Here is a 22,734-nt window from a genome sequence, read left to right as displayed (position 1 = left end):
AAATATTTCTGCGTTTAGTCAGTGAAAATCTTCCTGTCTTGAAAAGAATTTCTGTTATAAAAATACTAATAATTTTAGAAAGAGGGGAAAACACCTGATCTGGGTTTTCAAAAGCAATTATTGAGTAGGTTTGATTTGAATTTCTCTATGAGAGGAGATGACACTGGTAGTCCTAAACCTTTTTCAGACCTCCAAAGGAACAACCAAAATCATTTGACATTTTAGGGAGAGAGAAGATACTATAATTGTGATTTCTTGCTTTAACAGATGTCACCATTCTTCTCTGGATGTTTTTTCCACAAAGAAATTATAATATGAGCATTTCTGTTGAATGAGTTGAAATCTAAGGTGAGTACTTAAATTTACCTTAATTTAATTCATCCTGTTTTGTCAAGACATCTCATTTTACACATTTCCCTCCTTCCTGCTCTTGCAATCAGCAGTGCTTCAAGTCACAAAGCAGAGCCACTCAAAAGACCACAGCTAAAAGCAGGAACTGTCATCAAAGAAAAATAAAACCAATAATAAATGAAACAGAATTCATTAGAATCATAAAAGTAATCCTACATAATTTTTCAAATCTTAACTATTTGAGTAGTTATTTGATGAAAGCAGGTGAACAGACTGTATGAAAAGGTTCCTAGACTAAAAATCAGTATGTGCTTAGCTTCTTGTCTACATCAAGACCTGTATTGTGGTCAGGCAGAAATAGTCAAAACAATTAGCTGGTCATATTTAAGAAGAAGCTTCTGTTTCCTTATGGCCACTTTGATTGCAGCACACAAGGATATATATTCAAAAATAAGTGCTTTTTGATAGTAAGGTGGATTTTCTTCTCTTTTATAGACATTTTGGGTTCAGACTTTATGAATTTGTCATTTGAGCTATGAACCCTACCACCCAGTTACTGAGCTATACAAGCATTCTCATTTTGCAATCTTCCCTAAAACCCCATAAAAATAAATAATTTAATAAAACAATGAAGCTGAGGAGTTTCTTTAACACAGCAGATACTGTTATGCTGCCATAGCTGAATGTTTGGTACGTGGTACAGCTCACTGTAGGAGGAAAACACAACAGAATAAGAAGACTGGAAAACTGGAAATCATAACAGAGAATAGTCTTTCAGCTCAGCTCTTCTGGCAAAATCTATGACCTGATAGAAAATGAAACAGTTCAGTCTTTAAAATATCACACTCTTCTGTGAAGGCCAAATTGAAGAGGCTGTTGTTTCATTTTGGTTAGCAAAGTCTGTTTTGAGGACTAGGTTCTCAGATAAGGAACTTTTGTTCACCATAGTGAACCATAGGTACCAGATATCAAAGACACATGTAGGGTTCAAAAAATCATTTCGTGGTCATCACTTTTCTGGGGGAAAAAAACAAGCAAAACCATGCAACCAAGCAAGCACATGTAAATAGTCATCCCAGAGCACTCCAGATTTCTCACTGTCTCTACCACTCCCAATCACACCTAAGTCAATAAAATGTGTTGAGTGCTAATGGAAATGGGCAATTAAATTTTGGGGTTTTTTCTTTCAGAATTTAGTGCACCAAGTAAAAGGATAGCATAAAGAAATCCAGTAGCTGTCTTCTGCCTTTCTCTCTGAGAGCAAGTGCAGGAAAGCATTTCAGGCAGAACAATGACAAAGGATTGTTCTTCCTACACTAATGTAGTACACGTATTGAATCAAATTCTTACCTCTAAAAAGATTGCTCAGAAACATTATTTTTTGCACTATTTTATTGTTGCACAAAGAAAAGAAAAAATATTCATATTTCAGCCATTTTGAAATATGAAAAATGAAATATTTCTGGCTACTTAAATGAGGGGAATGATATAATTTAATTGTGAATGACAGTTAAAAGCATCCATATCTGGGTTTTCATCCTTTAAATTACATTTCCCTACCTGGCTTTGCAAACATAAGATAAATAATGCATTTTTTCCTTATTTGCATATTGGCTTGCTATGAAACTAGTGACTGATTCACAAATGAGTCTTGTGTCTGCTTGTGGGGAGACAGGACTTATGCATTATGTGCTGTGTACAGCATTTTAATTGTAGTGGACATTAACATTCAAGATTGTGAAATAACCTCAGCATCTATCTTTATAAAGCAATAGATTTATATCTCAGAACATGTACTGAAGTTATTTTCAAGGGCTGTATGAAGTGGTGTTGCTGGAGGGATTTTACTAATAGTTGGAAAACAGCCAGTTTATTCCAGTGATTTCAGATGTAAAACAATTATGAGCAAGAAAATTGGAAACATATTCAAATTTCATTCTAATGCCCTATATAGAGAGAGTCACTGTTATTTTATTCATTCAAGTACAGTTAAAAAGTGCAGAAATAAAGATTGATATTAACCACACATAAACCCCCCCATAGGATTTATGAGTTGTTCTTGAAGATTTTAGGTGTTTTTTTCCCAGCTGAAGGAAAAGTGAAATATTTGTTCTTCCCAAAAGTAACACATAACCTGGCTCTTTTTTATTATGAATTTTACAGGCAAATATAGAAAGTATGGTATTGAAAGACCTTTATCAGAGATACATCAGGACTAAGCCACACATGAAACCACTATAAAATACCCTATTTATTCTGAATTAATTTTTATACTTTTGCATTATTACTCTTGCTTTCTTTTGAAAAAGGACCATTATAAAATGTCCCACTGATAAACTTCTGTTATTGAACTTCCGGCAGAATTTAATTTCCTAATTATGCCCATGGAAAGTGATGGGAAAACATCCCCCAGGATCCTCTGGATCCCTTGAATTTGAGACTCAGATTTTCAGAGAAATTACACTTTATGAGACTGTGTAATCATGTTTTTTCTTCTGAATCCCGAGAAGCTCTGGCAAGATAATAGATACAGAGAGAGACATGAAGTGATTCAAACACAGAGATTTAAAAGAACCTTACCTTTGTGTACAGGTGCAGCTGTGATTTTCAGTCACAGTATAAGATATAAAATGGCATTCTACCACATATGGGTTATAAAATTAGTTACATCTAAAGAAACTATAAAAAAAATAGTTTTCTGTTTTGGTTTTGCAGTTGTTGAACCAAAAGTCTTGCTGGTTTTGCTGGTTTGTTTTTACTGCTTTACTTATTATTTTTGTTTGTTTGTTTTTTGGTTTTTTGTTTGTTTGTTTGTTTTATTTTGTCAATGGTGAACATGGTAGCATTTATTTGTATTTCTCTGAACTGAACTGGAGGTGAGAAAGAACTGGTTTTCAAATGCTACATCTTTGGCAGAAACCATTGCGATAAGAAAGATCCTGCTCAGATAAAAATTTGTGCCTTGGAGAACTAGAGTTGAATAACCAGATTTCTTGAGCTCCCCCTGCCCCTATTCACAGCCTAAAGCAAGCAGCAACCAGTCCTGTGTTCAGACTCAGACAAAAATATGATGTGTCTTGTTCCTGCAGAATGATAAAAACTTCTACAGCTCAAAAAAAAACATTTCTTGGGTCAATTGTAGGATTTATTTCACAGCTGACAGAAGGTCTGTAACATTCTCATGAGGAGTAAACTGTGCCTGTTTTGTCCTTTAGATTTCAAAAGCCTTACTTTTTAAAAAGTCATTGTGGGTTTTATGATTTAGAAGGTGGCACAGCAATTTATAATAATTCTTTAATTCCACCAGAAGTCCAAGGCAATGGCAGTTGTGCTTGTAGCACTGCATTTTGCTATAAAGTTAAATTGTTTAATTGTATGGATTCTAGCAGTGGTTACGTTCCAGTTTAAATATTGGAATCAGTAAATCAATGTTGTCTTTTTTTTATATTAAGTAGCTGCAATAATTAATATTATATTATTAAATGTGCTTAACAGTTATTAGAATAGTTAATAATCTATTTTCAACACTTTCTAGAAATTGTGGTATGATCATTTTTATTCTTAGGCAATATGAGGCATTTTTCATTACAGCTATGCTGAAATGCTCATTCTGGGAGACACACTGAGATAACTTCTTTGATGACCAGTACTGTATCTAGCATTTTCAATACACTTTTGAAGCCAATCCACCTTGGCTAGATGGGTTCAAGAAATTCCCAGGTCAAACAGATTTATTGAGCAGAGATCAGATTTTCTTAATGGATTAAATATCCATACCACTTCCACAGCCCCCATCTATGTTTCTGCCCCTCTCTCACATATATATGAACACACTGAAATCAACCCTTAAGCATATCAGATTAGTTTTTGTGTTTAAGACTGCATAATCTGAGTCAGTTCATGTTATTTTTGGTTTTATAAAATAATTTCTTTATAAGCAGTATTTTGAATCAAATAAGTAGGGTTTGGGCAGGCTATGAATTAAAGAATCTGGTCATTCCCATAGGAATTCCTGCAAAATTTCTTCCTTATTATAGAAGACACAATATAGGCTACTGAATGGCTTATATCATATTCAAAAAAGATGATCCTAATCAAAAAGTTGGAATTTTCCTCTCAGATCTGCAAGGCAGATCTCCACTCCAATATTATTCTCTCCCCATTTGCATGGAACTTCAAAAGGATTATGTTTGTAAAAGGAGAAGAATATCTTAATCAAGATCAGCCATGCACATCTCGAGAGCAGAGTTTGCATCCAAATGAGGACTGACTGAAAAGTGAAATGTTCATTACTATGACTAGAATTGTGTGCAAAATTGAGAAAGTAATTTATGCTGTCAAGTTCATAAAGGAAATGGACAAAGCATTTCAGAATACATGAAAGGGAGCCCTCTCCTGTTGGCGTAGGAGAGGATGAGACAACTGAGCAGGCAACTCAAATACCTGTGAGCTAAACCGTGCCTGTGAGCACAGCCCTGAGCAAGGAACAGGGTGTATGATGAACCACCTGAGAGATGCATGCCTCCAGGTACAAGCCTCTGAGATGTGTTTGCCTCCTTGTTGATAGTTTATAACAGAGGAAACTCATACCATCACTGATTGTCAGACATGTTGGAAGGCAGGCTAAAGCTGATGAGCTAAAAAATCTCTCTGTCCTCTCCTCCTCCTTTTTTTTTTTTTTTTTTTTTTTGTTTTTGTTTTTGTTTTTGTTTTTTCAAGGAAGAAAATCAGATTCTATAAGACTTTAATAGGCAGCTATCATGGACAATCGATTAATTGGAAATGCAATCTGCTGTTGATATGAATATTTTTAACTGCAATGCTTCAAAAAGATCCTGTCACTGTTGCAGAAGTTATGGGAGAAATCTGACCAAAATAATTCAGGTGTGTTCCAGATAAGTCACAGAGACAAAGTCACTGAGGCCATCTAACCATCTATGGTGGGAGCAGCATATGGGCACAGCCTGCTGTCTCCCCTCAGAGACTGTTTAAAGAAAGAGGCCAGGAATGCAACTTATGCTTCTGGAAGGGTAGACAGGATTCACTAAATCCTGATGCTCGGGTTCTAAATAGCTAGTTTAATATATTCAGAGTGAAGAAGACATGCAATTAGTGAACAATTTGGTATTGAACAAAATAGCTATGTGCATGAAATATATTTCTGCATTAAGGTAGTCAGATTACAGTCAGATTAAAAACAAAAAAAAGGAAAAAGTAAGCCTTTTTCTTTAAATTATTAAAGTATTTATGTCCCCTAGCTCTGTGTTCAATTGCATACAGTTCAACAGGTAGTTCCATACCAAGAGACCATCTGCTATGCAAAATGTAATAAATCTCTTTTTTTTAAAGGATAACAAAACTCCCTTTTTTATAACTGACACTCATAGCATAAACAAGGGCATCCTTTGTCCTTTCTGCTCAGCCACAAAGAAGAAGTTATCCCTTCCTAAAATAATTTACCCAGTAGAGGTTGAAGGCACGTGGGCATACCCCACTGATGTCCAGAGACTTTTGGAAGACAGAGGTCTCTCTTCAGAGCCAAGAAGCAGTGAGGTGTCACCCTTGGTGCCATGGTTGTGCATGAAGAGAGGGCATACATACAGTGCAAATTTTGGTTACATAAAGCTTTTGTGACAACCCATACCAAACGATGAAATAGAAAGAGACAACTTAAGGCAAAAATCATAAAAGAAAAATACTCAGAGGAAGCAGATGTTCCCCTACTGCTGCCTCATCCTTCTTCTGTCAGTCACAAACCTTTCTTCCTCTTTTATTTCAGAAATACATTTGGTTTACATTAACCACATCAAATTATGGTTTTGATAACTAAACAAGAGATTAAGCAAAAAACTCACAAGCATCTGCATGAGCTCAGAATTCAAAATGCAATTTCTTTTTTTTAATCAATTTTTCATTTCACAGAAGCTTAACATTTGAAAATACTACAAGCCCACTTCCAGACTCATGACATGCAATAAATGTATCCTGGTCATAAAAAATTCTTCCTGATTTTTTTTTTTTTACTCTTTTATTTTATATCATGTTGCAAGGACAATAAATTAATTTTAAAACATTTAAGTGAGCAGTATACTCTTACAGAAGATGTTCACATATGAAATGAAGCCTTCTCCTAAAACATGAAACTACCAATAGAAATATGTTTTTCCAATGCTGATGATAAAACTACCTTCTCAGTCACATAGAGAGGTTAAGAGGGCACTTCTGTGCTCTGTAAACACCTAAGATGAACTGAAAAATAATGGTTAGGATCTTGATGGCTATATCTAGGTGACAGCAAATCACATAAATTTTTGGGATTAAAACTTCACAGGCTGATACACTTTTAGCCTATAAGGGTTTTTTATTATGATTACTAATAATTTGTGGATATGCAATGGAAATATGGCACCCTATTATATGATTTTCCCTAATGATGGGAAAGCTGATGCCTTGGCAGGCTACGGTGTGTGTTCCTCTGCAAGGAGTAGGCCTTATAGTACAAAAAGGAAAAGGAAAAAAAAATTATCTGTTCCTACTCAGTTTCTCTGGGTTGTAACTTCCAGGATTCAAGGACAGGTTTGAACTGGTCGATCCTGGTCTCTTTGGCTGTCCACTGGCCCAGAGAAGGCCAAACTTGAAAGCCTTTGCACTTCTGTGATGTAAGTCCTCCTTTATTTTGTGCTCCGTTTTTCTTTTACACCTTGTTCTGAAAATAGTGAAGTAAGTATAAAAATATTTACTTTATTATAGTTTCTTGTTACATCCCAGGGTTAATTCTGAGTTTAATACAGTGGTTGATGCATATCAGATATCACATTTTTAATTTTAGTCCAAGAGGATTAATGTGGTCTCTTCCTCTTTTTAGAAGGAAGAGAGAAAACTCTAGAAGGGTAGAGAGAACATCTTCTTCTTGCTTAATAATAGATATCCTGCTTTCTACTCAAATGTGTCTGCTGTGTAGATGAAAATCAGTGAAATCCAGGAGAAACTTGCAGTACATAAGTCCTCTAGGCTACCTGCTGTAGTTTTGCTAATGAATATTAGAGCTGCACTCAGTGAATTCCACAAAACAATGTAAAACAAGGGTGAGTTAATGGCTTTAGTCCCATCAATGGTAGTAGATTTTTATTGTGATTATAGAATTATAAAATCATTTAGGTTAGAAAAGACCTTTAAGGTCATGAAGTCCAACTGTTGTTATGTATTTCAAAATTAAGGACTCTAAACATTTACAGAGGGAGAGAAGTGCAGAAGGAAAAGGATTTGCTTCTGCCTCAAAGTACCTTGATGACTATTTCCCAGATACTCATAAAAGATTTGGAGCTCTACTGCACCGCTAATATTCCTGTGTGAAGGAGCTGTGTACTTGAGGCTGCATCAGTCTCTGAGCTATCAACTTCCTTTGGCCTTTCTGCTGTCACTGTGAATTGTGATGTTATAATTTTCACCAAAGATATGGTGAACTTTTTTTCCTCACAAGAAGTGTAGCTGCAACATCATATCAAAGGTTGCAGGAAATATGGGTACACATTAACATGTCCATCATATCCATCCATGTACATCCCTCACATATATTTCCATTTTTGTGACTCTTTAAATGTCACTGCAGTAGAGTCAAGAGCACAGATGTTCACTTTATTAGAAGTTTTTTTTCTATAAACTTGACCATAGAGTCTCCTTACCCAACTCAGAGCATGTGTTCCTGTTGGGGAACTGGAAAACCATTCCCCTGCATATTGCAAACAAATCTATGTCAGAAAAATCTTCTCAAAACCCAATTTAAATTTAAATAAAACCAGGATGTATAGGCAGCAAAGCACCTGTGGTCTCCTCCAATACCTCTGGACAGGCAAATCAAAATTCAGGGGCCACTGGGAAGCATAAATATTGACCATTTAGAAGATTTGCTAAAATTACTAAGTATGTAATCCAACAAATCATGTGTAGTGGAAAAGATTGATGTTTCCATGTTAGTTTCCATGTCGGAATTCTTAGTGGCTACATAGATTGCCATTTTCATATGTCATACTTTCTTGGCCTACTTGAAAGAAGGTACACAAGGTCTTTTTTCATTCTGTTGAGAGATGTCCAAGCACTTCTTAAAGGATGGCCCTCACTTGCTGTGTTTATCAAGTTTGTTCTTCATTGATTTCTTTTTCATTTGAAAATGAAACACTTCCTACAGAATGAAATTGCAGTTTGACACAACACAGTGTAGTGTATTTCTTGGTTTTGTTTTGTTTTATTTCTTTTCCCAGTACTTAAAAACTAGAAAATAAATTAAATTCATTTTGAACAGATATTAGGGTTCATCTCAGCAACCAATCTGGGGAACAAAAAAATCAATTCATTTAGCTTTTATAGGAGCTGTTTTTAAGTAGAAAGCTCAGATTTCTAGTGGATGTCTAATCTATTTGGACTGCCTAATGGCTTTGGATTAAAAGCAATCCCTAACACAAGACATATTCAGCAGAAAAATGAAATCATATTCTATTTTTTGTCCCCTGGAAATTATCAAGTGACAAATACCAAGACCATATATTTTCTTTCAGTTTTAGCACTTTTGGAAAAGCCCACAGATAGTGAAGGATGAAATCTTGGTACATAGATCATAAGATGCTTGCTTCAAGCACCAGCAATTAGGTAGGCATAAGGAAAATGTGACGAAAAAAACACAATTCTGACCAATTCCACTAAAACCATATATTAAGATTTATGTGATAATCTGTAACAGGTAGAATGTGGAGGTGAAAATGAAATTGGCCTGAACAAATAAATACTGTGTCCTAAAAGACAACAGAGACGTGGAGCTAGATAAGAAAAATATAAATCAGTTGTGCCTCTGCTGAAAGAAAACCGCCAACTAAATAATCAAAGTTTTACAAAAGCATTGTTGCATTATAATTTTAATCTTTTGTCTTCCAGAAGATTAAATTCTTATTTCAGTATCCAGAAGCTTGAATTCACTATGAAAAACATACATGAAAAAGAGAAATGTAATTAATATTCAGAACAACTATTATTATAGAAGTAGTAGCAAGTACAATCAGGTTCACAGAAGAAAAGAACTTGCAGGAAAGTTGGTGGCTAGTGTTAGAAATTATTTTGTTCAGTTGCCATTTCAATAGTAAATGTTCATATAAATATTTTTAATCAGAATATATCATATTAGAAAAAAAAAATCTATTTTTCTGGGTTAAAACCAAGCTGAAATTTTTTTCTGAATACTCTGTGTCATATGCCTGTTGAATGACAGAATTATTCACTGAAGCTGTTCAATTAATGAATGTATATTAAAGAAAATTGCAATCTACTCAATTTGAGGAAGAGGTGAAATCACTGAATAAATTATTTGTTATGAATTATTCATGTACATCTAGCAGATATGCAATTCCCTCTATTTTTTAGTAAACACTACAACATTTGGTTTTCAAAAGACATTAAATAATCAGTCAACATATCAGCTGCTGTCATTTCTCAATTGAGGGCTATGAAAAGGTCTATGGGCCAAATTCAGAGTTGTTTCCCTTCAAAGATGATTTATATTTGTCGCAAAGTCATTAGTGTCTCTCTGAATTTATACTTTCTAAATTAAACAAAAATCTTGTCTTGCCTCTAATCAGTTTAATTATTTTAGATAATTAAACATTTTTTACATTGTTGCAAGCACAGATTATATGATTTATATATTTTTAAAAGCTTTTGCTATTTGCTTCTTTTTTATATTAAAAAAAAGTCAATAAATAATATAAGTCAATGCAAAATAGAAAATGTGACAGTTATACAGTTATCCACCTCAAAAGTTTGCTGGCTGCTTTTAACAGTACTGTAAGAACCTATCAAGATTATATAGAAATTACAAAATGTCCACGCTTTTGCCCCATTATAACAAGATTCAGACAACTAAACCAAGGAATTCTATGTCTTTGAAAGCCAAACAATCCTTAGGGACTACTTATGACAGGTCTAAAAAGATTACTCATTGAAACTTTACTGCAAAGAAAATAATAGCTTCTGGTAAAAAACACCCCATTTTAAGAAATTCTATGCTCACACCTGAGAACATAGAGCAAGCCAAATATTCTGTATCTATAAAGATAGAAGAACCTATCTGAAAAAAACACATTATTCTGGAAAATTTCCATGCTCAGAACTTCAGTGAAAAAAAGAAAAAATTAATTCCACAAAGAAACTTTGTGAAATAGACCTATAATTTCATTTAATCTTGTGTACAAAAATGCGTCAGTAGGAAAACTTCTTTTCTCTGGTGACATTCTTTGCTCAGTTATGCATTAATTATCATTATAAATTCTTACCTTGTAGCTATTAGATCTGCTCAACATTACAATGCCTTGCACTTACCACATTTTTTTTGTCTTTTCTCCACCAGTTTAATCTGTTAGCTGGTTTATCCTGAGATGTTCTTGAAGGGAAATGGGAAATCTGCCAACAGCTTGATTTCCTGGTGGAACATGGTGAAATTGAAATTGCATGTTTTGCTAAGTGGAAGCAATGTTTTCACTTTAAAACAACAGAATATAATTTGTTCATTTCTTAGAATTATATAAGCAACCTTTTACTTTTGAACATACGCAATGTCACTTCAATTCACTGGGAAGCAAAACAGTGGCATAGTATTAACTGTAGAAATATGTCATATGCATTAGTCTGTTCCGGAAACAAGGTGCTCATATGACCTCCCAGCACCAGATAACAAATTAACTTTGCCTGTTTGGATTACTGACTCCAGCTACAGTACTTATCTTGGCTAATTTCATGTTTTCTCTCTGCCATGACAGCATCAATTGTGTAAGCAGAGATCTTTTATAATGATGCTCCATGCTGTCAAGGAACAGATTGATTCCAGGAAATCTAGAGGATGTATTTTTTGAAAATTAAAGCAATACAATGATTTCAAATATAGTAGATGTTAAATTGGGTCCTCATGTGCCAAACATCAGATATTTGACTCCAGCTATTTCTTTGTTTGATTCTCTGCTTTCAAAACTTACCTGGAGAATGGAACCACGGTCATAGCCCCTCAAGTCTGTGCTCCACAGAGCTCTTTTCCCATACCTCTGTGAATAGCCTAAATTCCCTTCATCTCAAAAAGTCCATCAGAACCAATTTCCTCTGCCTTTTCTTGTAAAACCAATCCCATGTCTTTAATACTATCCAATACCTCTCAAGTTGTTTCTGTCAAATCTGTGTGGGATGGGAAAGCATTTAGGAAAGGCTGGTCAACTGCTGTTGATAAGCTACAAACCAGCATTGAGGCTTCCTGTCCTTGATGCTGTGGAATGCTAAAAGAAATCAGAGGAGAAGGAGACAGTTTTTGCTAGTAATATTTATTTCCCCTCATTTCTGAATAGAACAGGTGCATTATTCCTGTTCTCCCACTCATCCCACTCTCTGGGACAGGAGGCACGAGATCCAAGAATAAATGGCAGTTGCAAAAATAAAATTCACTTTGAAAATATCATTTTACTGCTATGATGGGATATTTTGTCCCCAGTTAAATTGTGACTGACTTTTAACATAATTAGACATGATGTGTCTGTCCCCTAAACTAGAGCCCTTCTTTATATTGACTCTGTCAGTTAAGCACATTGCACTTATCTCCTGAACTCTGATATGTAATTTTTCCTGTATTTTCTGTCCAATTTAAATATATTGTGAGTGATAGACAGAAAATGAACTTATCTATTAGTAAATAAAGCTAAAGAAACTCTTTGTCCACCCTATCGATTTCATGGCAACCTTTGCCATTTGTTTCAGATAAACTTTTTTCTACTAGAATTTGCTTTTGCTTCTGACATTTTAGCCAGAATTTTCCCACCAAAACTCATGATCTGTGACCCAGAAGTTCAGACACACAACAACCAAGCCTGGAGTGGACTTACTTTACATAGATTTGCTGATTTTACTCTCAAAAGCTGTAATCATCTTCAAAGATATTCTTAGAAACATTTTGGTAGGGTACTCTTAGAAAGTATTACCTGTTTGGCCTTCATCCCCTTTACACACGTTCGTAGATATTCTGAGTCATTGCTAGAAAATTCTAGAAGGATTCTGGGGTTTCCATACTCTAAGTGACGTTAATTTGAAGGGAATATCATCCAAAGAAAGAATAATGCCAGGAAGGTTATTAATTCTCATAAAAGATATGAGGAAAACCTTTGAATTTTTCTGCACAGAACAGTTAATTTTTGTCGGGTTGAGTTTTTTTAATGTAGACTTTGTCTGCCATGGGATTGAAGTTCAATGATTTAGCATAATTCAGGGCAGACTAGGCAACATTTTACTGTGTCAGCAACATGCAAGTCAATTATAATTTTAAGGCTGTGTTCCCAATGTTTGAAGAATGATGATATCAAGCCTTGTAATATCAATGACATTTACATTTAAAGAAGTGGAGAGATAAGGGAGCATTAACAGAAATAGAAATAGCTATGTTGCAATGAATAAAAGTTACTTGCAATTTGTGTAAAATACCAATGTTCCCAGTGCCACAATGCCCCAGTGAGATAGGCTTACATTTCACTCACCTTTACCCCTTTTATTTTTTATAACTGAAATCCAAATGAGCACAAATTAAGATGAGCATGCTGCATAATCAATGTTCTTTATATTATGAATTCATGGGGATGATCACAACTTAAAATATGACAAGCAAGGAGTAGTTCATAACCACAGAATTTTTCATAGGAAGAAATAATTGCTGTTGCTGCTGTTGATTTTTAGCTGCCACCGGTGGGAAAAAAAAAATCTTTGGACAATATTATTGTGTTTTCATTTATACCTGAATACAAAATAAAGACATCTCAAAGTGCGTTACTTAGTGCCTACATGATATCTTTCATTGTGACCAGGAATTTTTTGTCTACAATTAAAACTCTTTATTATTTTCTTTTATGTTCATAAAATGAGGTCAAGAACACTCAAGAAATTTTAGCTTATTTAGGAATATTAGACTGAAGCTGAGCTTCATTCCTTTTAATGCAATATGTAGTTTAGTATAATGAACAGAATTTTAGAGTGAAATCACTGGTATTCATTTAATTCATCTGCATAAATAAAATTGCTAAACCAGATTTTTTAATGAACAGGTTTTTGTAGTATTCAACTTCAGATTAACAGATTAATGTGGTTAGGCATCAGGTATGATCTATGACTACACGTCTGTGGCAGGAGCTGAAAAAAATGCAGTACTGTCCCAGCATCAAAAAGATGACACGATGCCCAGGTCTTAGGCCTCTGAATCCCATTCCATGAGTGAAAATGAGAGAAAGAGGTAAGCTGGCTTCACTTAGATCTCCAGGATGACTTCAGATGCTGAGGAGCACCCAACCTTGCCTCCCAGTATGGTTGGACTTCAGCCATGAATGAGCTGATAGCCAGTGGTGTCTGTGGCTGTTTAAGAGCTGCTCAACTCAAAGAGAACACCACTATGGGGCCAGTTAAATAACTCTAGAGTCCCCCTACCTTTCCTGACCAAAGACTTGTCATTTGACTGCACTTTGGCATCCAGAGCTACTTTATATGATTTGGGGTGCCTGAGAGGTGTGCCTCTCAGACATACTGGCACATTTGACCCATTACTCTCTGGAATGCCAGCTGGAGATGGATTTCAACTACATCTAATGCATCTCAAATGGCAATGTCTGTGTGCAAATAACTTCATCAAGAAGAAAAATTATTGAGCTGTAACTATCCAAGAGAGATAATAAGACAATAAAACCATATTGCTCACTATTCTGGACTCATCATTTCTTTTTTAGTCACTCTTTCTATCCAACACTACATGAATTTTTGGCTTGATATCTACCTCATGCTGCTATAAAACAATTTCTGGCTCACGTTCCTTTGAATAATTAGTCAGTCTTCTTTTGGCAACAAAATGGAAGACAGGAACTTCTAAGTATGGAATGGTATGCACTAATCTTATGGCCATCTCTTATTTTTTGTTTCTGAGTCATCAGAATAGCTCTGAGACATTTTACTTCATCTTTTGCTGAACAGCCTGAGCATAATGGTGTAAGTACACAAAAGGAAATTATAAGCATTGGATAGCAAAGGAGAGCCTGATCTTGCATTAATGAGACTTCAGTTATTGGTTACCAAATTAACCTTGAGTGAGAGCAATAAGGGCAAAGCCAGAGAGATACAAACAACTAATCTCATGTTTTTAGCGTGGAGACTCAGCAAAAAAAACAAGTTGTTTTTATTGCATCTGGCCTACCCATATTTTTATAACTTAACAGCCCAGAGAGAAATGCAGCAATAAATATATTATAAATGCATTAAGAACTGCCAGTTTAAAATTATATTTTGTAAAGTGCTATTTAAGGTTCATTTAGAAGAAAAATAGAATTGCATAATCATAAGAAATTATGTTCATAGTTCTACACTCAAGAAAGTGACAACCTTTGTGAGTTCAGAATCTTGTCATAAAGTCTAATATTTGAAATTAAAAAAGCTGTATATTTTTTAAGCATAAATGAGTCCATTCCATCAGCAGCTTTAGGAGAACTTACTTCTTTGACCTCATGCATCTTACAGATCTCGGCTTTCACAGGAGCTGAAACCAGGATCATTCAAAGAAAAGGAAGTAAGAAAGATAACGTTAATACTCTAAAAATATTTGATGGTCCCCTCTTTCTGTTGTAGGAAGATGTTATGAAGCTACCACTATACCCATGGTTTTGTCTTTGCAAGATTCTACTGACAGCTGGAAGAATGGAAACTGAATAGAGGTAAATGACCATTTAGAGAATCTGAGAATTCTCAAACTGAAAAGTCAGTTGACATGTTGAAAATTCAGATATGGCTTCATACTTATAAGCAGGGAAGAACTGGTCAGGAATGTGAAACCTTCTTGTCACCCTTGGCTACCATTGGCAATGGCACTGGGTTGAAGTTCAGAAAAATCACAAGAAGAAAAAGCAGGATAATAACTCTGAATTTCAGAAGAACAGACTGCTCAAGGATCTGCCTGGAAGAATTCCACAGAAAACACACTTTAAGAGAATCATAGAATGAAAGCGGCCTCTAAAGCCATCTAGTTCCAGCTTTCCTGCCATTGGGACACTTCCAATGATAAGGAATCCACAACTTCTCTGAGTTATCTGATACTGAGGACTTCCCCAAACCAGGTGCAGGACCTTGTTCTATTTAGCCTTATTGAATGAAGTTCACATGAACACACTCCTCTGGCCTGTCACAGTCCCTCTGGATGACATCCCTTCAAAAGAATCAACAGGTTTTATGCAGACTTGCTGCCATTCCACTCAGTCATAATATGTCACTAATTAAAATACTGAACAATATTTGTGCCACTGCAGATCCTTATGAGCCACCATGAGTTACTGGTTTCCATTTAGACATTATATGATTGCAACATTTTGGACCAGGACATCCAGCCAATTCCTTATCCATCTAACAGTGCATTCACCAAACCCACTTCTCATCAATTTAGTAGCAAGGACTGTATCAAAGACCTTGCAGGAGTCCAGGCAGATAATATCCATAGCTCTTCCCTTCTCTACTGGTAGAGTCACTTCACTGTAGAATGCAAATAGATGAGGCAGGTGGACCTGCCCCCAGTGAAGCCATGTTTTCTGTCTCTTAAAACTTCCTTGTCTTCCAGATGTTTTGACATATCATTTATGAGGATCTGTTCCCATGATCTTAGCAGGTATGGAAGAGAGGTTGACTGGTGGATAATTTCCAGGGTTTTCTTTATTAACATTTTCTCTAGTAAATGGGGACTTTACCTGATTGGCATGACTTTTCAAATATGATGGAGAGTTGCTTAGCAACTGAATCTGATAATTCCCTCAAGTCTCTGGAAGGCATCTTATCAGGTCCTAAGATAAGGTGTCATGAATGAGATCAGGGTCCCCTACAAGAAAGACATTGAGGCACTGGAATGTGTCCAGAGAAGGATAATGAACCTTGTGGAGGGTCTGGAGCAAAAGTTTCTTGAGGAGTGGCTGAGGGAGCTGGAGATCTTTAGCCTGAAGAAAAGAAAGCTTAGGGGACAACTTATCACTCTCTAAACCTACCTGAAAGGAGGGTTTAGCCAGGCTAGGGTAAGTCCTTTCTCTTAAATAACAAACGATTAGACAAGAGAAATTTGCCTCCAGTTGCAAAAAAATATTTAAATTTCTTCACTACAGGGTGGTCAGAAAGTGGAATAATCGGTCCAGGGAAGTGGTGGAGTCACCATACCAAAAAGTACATAAAAGATGTATAGGTGTGGTGTCTCAGAAAACAGTTTAGTGGTGGAGTTGGCAGTCCTTGGTTCATGGTTGGACTTGATGATCTTACAGTTCTTTTCCAGTCAAAAGGATTCTGTGATTTTATGATTGTTTGCTAAAGCCTTTAAATCCTTCTTACCCTAAACTTTGTGCCTAGGGTTAATTTTATTTTTAGCTCTTTTGAAACAAGTTTACTTTATCTAAAGCAATTTAATAATAGCACAACTTAATAGTAACCTTCCTTGGAATATAATAAATCCAAGAAAATTGGAAAAGTATAGATTCAATATAAATATTAACAGGATTAAATCATTAGTGGGCAAAGGGGTGTAATAAACTCTGACAGAGTATATATATGTTATTATCTTGAGATTATTTAACCATAGTGAAATAGAGACATCAAATGGGAGTCAGGTCCATAGGTGAAGAATAAATTTTGGCTTTTCAGTTCTAATTAGCCCATAAGGACTAGAGAAACAGTAAAATTTATACTTTTTTATTTTCTGAGCTCAGTATAGTATGATGATTTTTCAAGAATACTGTATATAGCCACTGATGCACAAATTAAGCTATGCAATTAGACATCTATTCTGATGTTATAGAAACACCATAGAATATAAATATACCTGGCATGTTTTTAAACAGGAATGGAAGAGCTCCTGCCCACACAGATCTTTTTCAGACCTTCATTTCCCAGAAAGGATGAACTACAAGCGAAGAAGAATACAAAAAAGTGGTGTGTAAATTAACTCTTGGTTTTACTCTCACAAACTGGATACCCTCCAGTAGATGCATAGAACTCTAAAAAGTAATAAATTATTTTCCATTGACCCATCAGGGGGACCCATTACTGGCAAAATATATTCTGAGTTAAAAAAAAAAATATATATGAAGAATTGTTTGCAGAGAAGAAACTTTTATCCAGCACAAGAAATGTCACCTTAGAGCCTCTTTCCATTGAGGTGAGAACTGGAACAGGCTGACCAGAGAAGCTGTGGGAGCTCCCTCACTACAGACATTCAAAACCCACCTGGAAGCATTCCTGTGTCACCTGCTCTAGGTGACCCTGCATTGGTAGGGGGTTGGACTGAGTGATATTCAGAGGTTCCTTCCAACCCTATGAGTTCTAAGAGTCTGTGATTCTGTAATATTATGTTACCCTGCACATTTACATTTCCAAATATGTCAGCCCAAAGTGACCATGGCACTGGAAAAGAATGCTTAACTTTGATTTCATAATTAATTAAAATATCAATGGTTGTTCCACACAGCTGGGTATGAAGCTGTCCTAGAATCTAATTCCAGCCTTCTGATACACATTTTGGGACCATTTTTTCTTCAAATGTCACATAAAACTGACCAAGTAAGTTTACAGAATACCTAATGAGAAAACACTACATCATTCTTAACACAGAGCACAAGCAAACAGTTTTATTCCTGTTTGTGCAGCTTAACCTTCTGCTAAAGTAATTAGGTCTATAATTAAAAAGCTATTTGGAATGATTAAAACCCTGTTATCTAGTGGCATTTAAAGACAAATGCAAATGTCAGAAAGGATGAATTAATTAAAATCACTATTTAAAAGGAAAAAAAGTATATTAGTGTAAGAACTAGAGGATGTTATTTACTGAAATGCTACAATATGAGGTGAAGTTGCATGTTCAGAGGATAAAGAGAAGGTCAAAACAATTTTATCTGGTATTTTTAAATGTGCTTTGCTGCCATTCATGAATATATCTCGTATATTGTATATATTGTATATTGTTATGTACGTGCATAGCTGTGTGCCTCAGTCACTACCTATAGTTTAGGAACTATGGGATTGCTTATGGAAATCCTGTGTTTTTTCTCTGCTTTCCAGCCCAGATCCATGTTGAAGTGCCAAGGGAGAATCCTCCAGGGGAAGTGCAGACATGCTGTGAGAATGCCTTCCTTTCCTTCCTTCCTTCCTTCCTTCCTTCCTTCCTTCCTTCCTTCCTTCCTTCCTTCCTTCCTTCCTTCCTTCCTTCCTTCCTTCCTCCCTCCCTCCCTCCCTCCCTCCCTCCCTCCCTTCCTCCCTCCCTCCCTCCCTCCCTCCCTACCTCCTATTCCCTGTCATTGCCTCCCTTCCCACCTCTCATTTCTCCATTCCTCCCTTCCCTCCTCTCAATCCTCCCATGCAATTAGCACAAAGGAATAGTGAGGTAGCATCAAGAATCCACTTTCATAATGTTGATTTCCCACCACTACCTACACTGAATAGATTTAGTGCAATAATTTACCAAATCTACAAAACAGATGTGGTGAGGGAGACAGCGTGTGTGCTGTGTAACTCAGATTACTTTTTCAAAAATCCCTAAAAAGTTAATCTGTATAAAGACATGCCACTGTATGAAAGGGATGTGTTTTAGAAGCATTTCAGCATGCACACCCACAGTAGATGTTCAGCATCAGCCCCCAGGAGGTAAATATCTCTGTTCTCCCATAATAGAAAATGAACCTAAGAAAAAAAGTTTAATCTTTGATTACTATGAATGCCCTACCTTGTGACAAGAGGACTTGTGAATTTCTTTACCAGCCTCAATATAGAATTATGACAGCATTTTTTGGTCATGAAAATTCTTTTTTCAGATCATTAAGCTTTCTTCTTTTTATATTATACACTTAGCTACAACATAAGAGCATAATAGACACACCGCTGCTTTGCCCTCCCATCAATGACAAACCACACAGCCAAAACATTTATGACAATTAATACCGAGAAACTTCATATTTTAAGGCAGTGGGCTTGCTCTCAAATGTTTTTATGTTTGAACAATTGCTATAATTTCCTTCCAGATTTATCTTTATTACCTTGAATCTTTATATTATGCTATATGTGGCTAAAATATCTTTTTTTCAAGCTGGTTTCTAAAGTGATACTGATTGCAAGGTAAATTCTCTTCCCACTGCATAGTTAAAGCATTATGACCAGCAAAAATTAATTTTCAGGGCACACTCCCACACATTAACACAAAAATCATGCAAGTTTCTATTACTCACTCAAAGACAGCAACCTCTATTAATTCATATGACTTAATTTGACAAATCTCTGTTTATAAGGCTTCTGTCTTTTCAACTTCATTATAAGGAGTTCAAGAGACACTTAAGAAATTTCTCTGAGAGGAAAAAAAAATCCCTGTGAAATAAGAATGATAAATTAACTGCAGCACAGCATATCTCTGTGTCTTCATGAAACATTGTAGCAATGACTCATTACATCTTAAAAAAAATAGGATTCATTAAAAAAAGGAACTCTAAGATTTCAATAATTTGATTAACATTACAAATTTCAGACTTTAAAAGATAATTATATTTTGACTGAAAATTTCAGGATGTTTCCTCTTCACTTTAAAGGGCACAGGAAACCTCAGCCGAAATCATTTACATAAAATATATTTTCAATTACCCATAGTGCCACAACAAACATTTTGTTATTGGTTAAAGTGTATAACCTCTGAAAAGCATGGAAAAAGAATTGTTAAAGGATTTATTTCCTTTTTTTAATGTGTTTAAGGCAGCTACTCCTAGAGTAGAAGGAAAACGTATCACTAACTCACTAATTTCTAATATTGCTGTTTTGACATTAGTTTTTGAATGTGTCTTTATTTATTCCTTGTTTATGTTGCCAGTTTATACTGTAAGCCCTTTAGGAGTGAGTCTAGAACTATAAAATATAGTGTGTTTTCACATTTCATTCTGACTTAGATTAGGGCATTTAGATAATATGGTAATATAAACTGAACCATTTTCATGTAATAAATTGGTTAAATAGTTTCAAATCTCTCAGCAAAAAAGATCAGTGAAAGTGTGTTTCTTCATTTTTCTTTGCTATATTAAAAAATAATTTGATTAAATTATTTGCATGTTAAATGTATTACAGTTTACGTGTACCAAAGTCTTTTTTCTGTAACTCTTTGTACAGAGCACAGCAGGGAACACGATGTCATTAAATTTCAACCCCAGTGTGAGTTACTGCTTTATCTGAACATGAGAGAGGTTATGCTCTAGGCATAATCCTCTGCAGTGAGGTCTTGATTCATAAACTCACTGCAGAGTTCACAGTAAACAGAGAAAACATCAGAGCTGGTTAGCTTAGTCTTCATGTGGGAGTAAGAGGTTAGACAGAAAGCACTTGTAAATCTCAAGGTACTTGTGCTTTTGCTCCTTCATCGTGAAAAAACAAGGTTAGAAGAGACAACAGGGAGTGATTGAAATGTGGATGGAAAATCTTTGAAAGTCATTCTCCACATGTGCAGATGCTAGAGAAATTTTCCTTTGTTTGGCCTTATTACTTTGTGTAGTAAAGAGTAGTTCTGTGGGTTTTTTCCCCTAATCCCACCCAAGATCATCACCTCTTTTCTCTCATTTTAGGCAAGCAGTTGTTCTTACTGTGCATTGTACATCTGAGCTTACGTCCTCTTTATGTGGGAGGGAATGAAATAAAGAATTGCACAGAACCAAGGGTCTGTTTTTACAAAGTGTGCTTTGTCTCTTCAAGTATTTATTTTTTAATTTTCCTTCACATTATAGGTGCTGAATAATCTAATATAAATTATTCTATATGTCTTTTCATATTACCAGCATTATGGACTTCCAAACAGCAGAGTATTGAGGGAATTACAAATTGTATTTGTTCATTGGTTTTCAACATGATAGACATAATATACCCTCTATGCATATGTGGCCCAAATTCTAGGCATCCATGAGAGTCATTCAGTTACTCTCTTCTGCTATAGCTGGGCAGAGGTGAAAGAAAAAAATAAACAAATAGGTTGAGATAAGGCTTGCAAGAAAAACATTCTAAGGGCAAAACAGGTTTAAATTTAGAGGTATAAAGTAAATTTATTATTAATAGAGTCAGAGGAGGATAATGAGAAGCAAAATAAGCTCTTAAAAAACACCTTTTTCCTCCCCAGCCTCTCCTCTCTTCCCACCAACAGCTCAGGGAGACAGGAGGTGGGAGTTTTGGTCAGTTCACCACTCAAGATCTTCTTCTCTTTGCCTACGGAGAGGAATCTTTTTTCTGTGGTGTCATGGGGTGCCTCCCATGGGCAAAGAGTCTTCACAAAATTGTTGTTGCATGGGTCACGCATCCACAGGGTGCAGTCCTTCAAAGGTGGACTGCTCTAATTTGGAATCAAGGGCCGTCTCTATTTTTGGAAGGAAGCCAGGGCCCTATCTCTCTCTATTCAGGTTTTCCCACTAGACCACATCTTCCTCTAGCATCCACCGGCTCCAGCGTGAGCACTTTTTCCACAGACTGTGAGTGGATCTCTTCATCCCCTGTCAACTTCATATATTACAAGGGAACAGTTTGTTTTACCATAGTCTTCACCACAGACTGCAGAGGAATCTCAGCTTCTACACATGAAGCACCTCCTACCCCTCCCTTTTATTCCACTGACCTTGGTGTCACCATGTTATTTTCCCATGTTGTTGCCTCCCTTCCTCTGACTAGAAGAAAAATTGCTGCTTGTATTGCCAAGAAGTTCCACTAATTCAAAGATTCTTGTAAGATCCCATAGTGCCAAAAAGTTGATCTTGTCTAGGTCCCACACTGGGGAACTAATTTAGATACTTTCTGCTGCTGGCCAGGCAGCCTCACCACCATCACACAGCAGTGGTGGCTGCCACAGTGCTGGCGCTATCTAATGTTTCTCTTCATGCAGGGCTCTGGGAAAGGGGAGCTGCCACCACTGCCCCTGCCCTCTTTGCCTGCAGTGCACCTGGCTAGGGGCAGCCAGGCAGGCAAGACTTGCCATGGGCCACACCAAGATGGCCCCCAGCAGTAGCACTTTGCCACACCTGGAAAAAAAATCTGTGTGCACACTGTTTTGATTTTCTTCTTAAATATATCATCACAGAGGTGTTACCAACCTCTCTAATTGTTCCAGCAGCATGTCCATCTTCAGAACCATCAGAGACTGGCTATGTCCATCTTCAGAGCCATTAGGGACTGGCTCTGTTTGACATGGTGCAAGCTTCTATCTGCTTCTCAGAAAAGTTATCCCTGTGCCCTCCCCTCCCCTCATTACCACTTGGTTTGGCTGTGCCAAACCAACACAGGCTGCTTTTTTGGATTTTTTTTTTTTTTGGTACC

General features: G+C 36.1%; 1 long non-coding RNA gene across 1 annotated transcript in view; it reads left to right on the top strand.

Annotated features, from left to right (window-relative positions):
• LOC110468137 (uncharacterized) overlaps window positions 1-18,559 on the top strand; it is an 87,081-nt gene extending 68,522 nt beyond the window's left edge. Inside the window, exons 3-6 of the long non-coding RNA XR_002465032.3 lie at window positions 268-348; window positions 15,022-15,107; window positions 17,259-17,349; window positions 18,475-18,559. This is a non-coding gene — a long non-coding RNA (uncharacterized LOC110468137). The remainder of the gene's footprint in view (window positions 1-267; window positions 349-15,021; window positions 15,108-17,258; window positions 17,350-18,474) is intronic.
• Window positions 18,560-22,734: the final 4,175 nt, after the last annotated feature.

The sequence above is a fragment of the Lonchura striata genome, chromosome 1, assembly GCF_046129695.1.
Source record: "Lonchura striata isolate bLonStr1 chromosome 1, bLonStr1.mat, whole genome shotgun sequence".
Taxonomy (NCBI): domain Eukaryota; kingdom Metazoa; phylum Chordata; class Aves; order Passeriformes; family Estrildidae; genus Lonchura; species Lonchura striata.
The sequence above is the reverse complement of the archived record's forward strand: the minus strand, read 5'-3'. Positions and strand labels throughout refer to the sequence as shown.